The sequence below is a fragment of the Bidens hawaiensis genome, unplaced genomic scaffold, assembly GCF_021521415.1.
Source record: "Bidens hawaiensis isolate Kalapana, Puna unplaced genomic scaffold, B.hawaiensis_p1.1 tig00010738_1, whole genome shotgun sequence".
NCBI classification, from domain to species: domain Eukaryota; kingdom Viridiplantae; phylum Streptophyta; class Magnoliopsida; order Asterales; family Asteraceae; genus Bidens; species Bidens hawaiensis.
In genome coordinates this window covers 144,881-150,883 of record NW_027491823.1, presented here as the reverse complement: position 1 = coordinate 150,883, position 6,003 = coordinate 144,881, and the positions used below count along the sequence as shown (strand labels likewise).

The window sequence follows — 6,003 nt, the reverse complement described above, 5'->3', positions numbered from 1 at the left end:
CACGCAGCTAAAAGCTAGTATATATATTTATATATACACACTAGATAGTTGTTGATTAGAATAAGTAAAAGGAAGGTGAAAGGGAGTGTGGTGATCATAATGCCATTTTTCACGGCCAGCAGGTTTTCCAAGCTAATGAAAAACAAAATAAACATAATGGAACAAATAAATCACCTAATTTAATTTTGTAAAAAGTCAAAAACACCATACAACTTAGCAAATGTTAACGGTTAAGTCTGACTGAATGGCTCACACTGAGACCGCCAAAATTAAACAGTGGCTAAGAAGCGCAAATTAGTTCAGGGCGCTAGGGTGCTCGACGAATTAACACAAGGAGTCAAATCGTAAATTTCTCTGAATAATTATATAAAAATGCTGATTAAAAAACAAGCCGTAATAAACATAAATAAGGCCTCAGAATTGCAGAATGAACATCAAAACCTTTTAAAAGGTCATTCAGTCCCGAAAGATGGTGTTCTTTTATACAGATTTCCTCACAGGCCAATAGTAACAATAACATAATCATTATAATAATAATAATAATAATAACATTTATTAGTAAATGTTTTTCTCACGGCCAATCCCAAGAGGTAATTGCAGAGACACCGTTCCCCAGGGCGATAGAATGTGACAACGCCATCTCCGTCAACGGGAAACGCCCATTAAAGAGCATCTCAACCGTTGTTTAACGGAGCCAGCTCAATTTGCGACGACGTACATTGGGTTATACGACTATCGGCTATTTCGCCCCAAATGTTTGTAAATCGCCAATAGAAAACATGATTGTAATAAAACTTATTAAACTTAATAAAAATTATATTAAAAATAGTTCCAATTACAATAAGAGGCAGGTAAGCGGGCAACAAGCTGCGCCGCCACCCCCTTGTTATTTAATAAAATAAATAACAAATTAATGATGTTGCCAGAAAATGTGACTGGCTGCTGTTAGGGTTGATAAATGAAGGCGGTGAGTTATGGATTTATAGAAGAGAGGTTGTGATGGAGATGTATTGTGAGCCGTCCGATTTTGTTACGATTAGAGGATCTGTGTTCGGTAACCCTAGGGGAAGTACATGGGCTTTGTATTGGGCTGATTATGTCACCTGACTACCTGAGGAAACTAAACTAGATTCACATGTTTTGTTTTCATAAAAAAGGAAACAATTTTGGGTGTAATTAATTTACTAAGTAATTTATGAATAGTCTCATAACAATTTACTAGATAATCAATCAATTATTAACTTTGGTTTAGAAAATATGGCAGTGGGTTTATATATAAATTTCGAGTGTGTTTTTCTTATGTTTTATTTAATAGAAGTCATATGGGTGATTAACATTAATTACTACTCTTTGTTAAAATAAATTCTAAGAGCATGTTTGAGATTGAGTTTAAAAAATGCTTATTGACTTTTTAAAAAAACCATTTTAACAAGCCAGGATTTTGGAGCTTTTGAAAAATTGTTTTTTAACACTTTTAAAAAAATGAAAATAAAAAGATTTTTGTGATTTGCCAAATAAATTTTAACTTATTGGCTTTTTAAAAATACCTGTAAAAAAATTTTAAACTCAATCCCAAACATGCTCTAATTCTTTCCTCATTCTCATTATCATCCTTAAAATTTAGAGAAATCACTTGAATATACCACTTCATCTCATTCTTCGTCTTTATTCTATATCCTCGTAGTTTTAGCAAAAACTAAAGTAAATCCTCAAATTTAGTTATTTATTATCTTCCTTGTTCTCGTTTTTATTGAAAACACAGTGAGAACGGCTAGCCACTACACCTGAAATACAACACATTGAGTTACAATAAGATCAAGATGAAAACTTACACCTATCCCTCCATTCTTACTCGCCCAAACTTTCTTACATTTTTCACCCAAAGAAAACATAAGCATTTAATATCTTCATTCAATCCTTTAATCAAAACTCTTGTCTTATTGAATATTGTGTCGTTTCTCGCATTCCAAAAGCCGTTGCACGCCCTGAGAATAATCGATTGAATTGCCTTTTTCTTTCCGTCTTGTACCTTTATGTGTGTATGTTCCTTGAGAAGGTCTCTAAACTCGAATGTGAAAATCGAAGGTATTCCACGCCAAGTACTTACGAATTGCCACATTACCCATGCCACGTAACACAAAATTAAGACATATTCCACCAATCGCATTGCATCTTCGGATAGGTTGGGTGGAGATGGTTCGATGCGGTCCAGGTCACCGTCTGTTGGGGAGGGGTCTAATCCTCCTTGGTGAAATGTATGTGTCTTGACTTTATTTCGATCGTATCTTTATTGTTGAAGCTTATAAGTGTTGGTTTCATATGGTCATCTTTTGTTGCATACTTATGAATTATGATATATGGATTACCTGTCTTGAATTTGGTGTTTCTGTTTTTAATATAACTGTGTTCTCGAGTGACAAATAGATTAGTTTCTGATTATCTCTTATCATTTTGGGTTCATTTTGATGTGGATTCTTAAACAAGCTTGAAACTGTCTTTAACAGTCAATTGTAACAAATGATCTGATTATTATAATTTTGAACACCAGAAGTGTATGCAAACACACTCTCTTATAGTATGCTATAGTTGATTATTTGATTTTGAATATTCTGTAATCACTTTGATAATTAGGAGTTTAAATGCTATCTACTGCAGCCCAGTCCTTCAACTCCTAAAGCACACTATCTATTGGTGAGCACGTACCTTGATTCCGATATAGGTTGCCCAACAAGTTAGTTTGAGTGGTTGGTCTATATCTCATTCTACCCGTTATCTTGATTCTGTGAATTACATCAGTGCTACAAGCAGTAATACTAATCCTATGAATTATATCAGTGCTATATGCTGTTGTATAACGCTGGTAAAGCTGAATTCATATTTCATGAGAAGGATGTAGTGATAGATGAAACTCTAGAAGCTAATGATCAACAAGGTATGTTGATGTAAGTGATCATTTTCTTCAATATGAAGAATTTTTGAGTGGTCATTCATGATAAGGAAGGAGGTCTTAGACTTGCGCTCAAAAAAATCGAGTTTGATGGCAAGGTGTTTTATGAAAAGCTTCTAATAGATGAACATTGAGGGTGGTTATGCTTATATTTTTTAGAGAGTTCGAATCAAGCTCGAATATTTCAACAATCATACTATTTGACCGCTAAATTGATGTTTTAAGTACATAGGAAAGAATATCAGGGAGATCATATTGATGAGAATAGAATTTTAGTACTCAAGATTTTAATACCAGGATTACTTGTCATTTAAAAGGGTTATGTGCAATTGCTTTACTTAGTCAAAGATATGGGTTCAATTAAAGGGCGAGTTCAAGAGAAGCACATGGAGTTAATAGTTCACTTGCTAAATTTGTGGTATGATTCCATTTCTCGTCCTCAAGCAAAGGCTAGTCTTCCAAGACAATTACAAGGAGAAAGACTTACAAGAAAGATCCGTTTCTTAAGCAAATTATTTTTTTTGAACGACCAACTAAGTAACGCCGGTACTCCGTACGCGGCTCCCATTGGCCAAAGGTAGCCCGAGTCGGCCACTATTCTGGACGGACGAAGCCCCTAGCGGTCCACCCTATTGAGGGATTCACCGGATAAATGTCTTGTTAGATTATTGCAGGCAAGATGCTGCAATGGGAGGATAGTTGTTATATATTACTTCTCAGCCTACAACCTATCCGATATGTTTGGAGGAATCTTTTGTCCATAGATGGCATCAGGTGGTCATATCTTATGCTTTCCATGAATATTGACATGCTTTTTGATTGCTGAAGATGATCATGGTCATGATATTATCATCACCAGACTTTACAATATCTATAGTATGTCAACCAACATGGTGTTGATGATATTATAATGAGAAAAGATTCTTGTGTCGTGTAAAAACTTACTTTTATGGGGTAAAGAACCTAAACCTTCGAAGGAGGCAGTATTGTTTCGGTACAAATGTGCTAGAATTGAGTTAAGAGAATGGTAACTGACTCATAGATTGAATAATCTTTTATACTATTAGGTGGATTATCTTACAGAGGGTATTCTATAATCACTTTATCTCATTAAATTGTTGATTGTCTTGAATTTTCCTTCACATCCTAACTTGACGATGACGGTGTCTGGAGAATGATAGCTATACCGATTTAGTATGCTCTAAAGACTCCCTCAATACAGTATTGGCGATCTCACAAAGATTTTATTTAGTGAATGTAAATTTACTAATCCAATCTTTTACGGGAATGATCTCATTTTGATTGTACAATAATATGTGGAACTTAGCATGTCTGGAAACACCTCTTTTGCTTATATTATTACTAGCATTCGCTACAGAGCTGGCCATGAGGGGTGACAGGGTAGTCGACGGTCACATGTCCGACACCCGGCTACGCCCGAATTTGTTTTTAAAAAAAAGTTATATGTACTTTTATGAAAAAAATATGTATAATCAATGTTTCAACACAAGTACATAAGTACTAGGTTGGTCTAATGACAAAGAGGTATGACATTTAACCAAAAGGTTGTGAGTTCAAGTCTTATTTGAGACATTTTTAAGTTTATTTTTATAGAAAAGTTTTTTACACGACTCAAATCATAACCAAGTAAGCACATTTAAAATTAAATTGTTTAAATTCAACAAAATGTTACTTTTACTTTGGGTCCAAAAATATTTCCGTCTTTGGCCTAAAAAAAATTTCGCCTTCTCGGAGCCGGCCCTGATTCGCTACTAGGTCATTCATAAAATTACCCTGCCTTCCCTAATAATTTCAGATTGGGTATCGTTAGCAACACACGCTCGTCCAAACGAGTATTTCACATAGACAAGGAATTCCATTAATCTACAGGTCGTTTTGATTTTTTGGAACAACCCTAAGAATTAGCAAATCTTTTTGGAGACTATCTTTAAGGAGTCAAGATAATTCACTCTTATGAAAGTATGAAACTAGATATGCGTATCTGGTTGAGTAAATCAGCCATTTGTATGCCAGTTGGTGCTAGCTATATGCATACTTGTTATCTTTGCATTTGGTTCACTGGAGCACAATAGCAGCAACATATTCACATGACTTCACATGGATTTCATTAATGGCGAATCTTTTATGGACCTTCCTTGTTTATAATTATCAAGGTTAATTGTGAACTTATGAAAGAGTTTGCTTTAGTCATCATGGAAGTATGTTTAGGACTACATTTATTTTTTTAAAATATCTTGCTTTTACTTTAAGAGGAATCTAACTCACTTTTTCTTTAAAGTAATTTACTACTTGAAACAATCACATGCCTGGAAATTGATTCGAAAACAAGTCGACTTTGTAACACACGATACTTGTGAATTTGTGATTTTAGTTAAGAATCTCGAAGGACTCGTAACAATCAGATAAGTTATTTGTGATTTTGATGTCTAGTTCGTAGATTCGGGTCGGTTTTTCGTATGATTCATGTGATGGGAAAGAAAAATAATTTGATTCAATGTAGGGGGTTGCAGCAGTTCTTGATGGGTATCATTTAATGTGTTTCAATAAGTGTTGTTTCAATTGGCTGGGTGTCACATGAGTTTTGCCTCCCCTCCCTTTTGAGCTTAACTTTATTTTAATGAAACATGTTTCTAGCCATCCTTTGTTATTTTCACAAAAAAAATTATTGTTCACTTAAATAAACAATTATGTAGAGTCTGGTTAATAACAAAACTTTGATGCTTGAAGTTCGAGGTGTGTAAAAGTTTGCCAAAATTTTATAAAGTCAGAGGAAACAAACTAATATTAGACTAATATTGGCTATATTTGATTTCATATTTGTGGTTACAACAACTCACGTATAGGGTGTAACGTGTAAACAAGTCAAGCCATTCGTGAGTTACTTAAGATCACCTTTGTAAAAACTCAAATTGAGCCAACTTAAATAAGCTTGAGCCTTTAACTAAGCCCATTTGATAAACGAGCCCCATCGCTACTTATCGAGCTCTAGTAAGCTAACAAGCCTATAATTTGTACGTAAAATTTGGTAAAAATAA

The 6,003-nt window shown here is 34.3% G+C and overlaps 1 non-coding gene across 1 annotated transcript; it reads right to left on the bottom strand.

The window, feature by feature from the left end:
• Positions 1-409: 409 nt before the first annotated feature.
• LOC143536169 (small nucleolar RNA SNORD96 family) lies at positions 410-504 on the bottom strand. Its single transcript, XR_013135844.1, has one exon. It is a non-coding gene; the product is annotated as a small nucleolar RNA SNORD96 family (small nucleolar RNA).
• Positions 505-6,003: the final 5,499 nt, after the last annotated feature.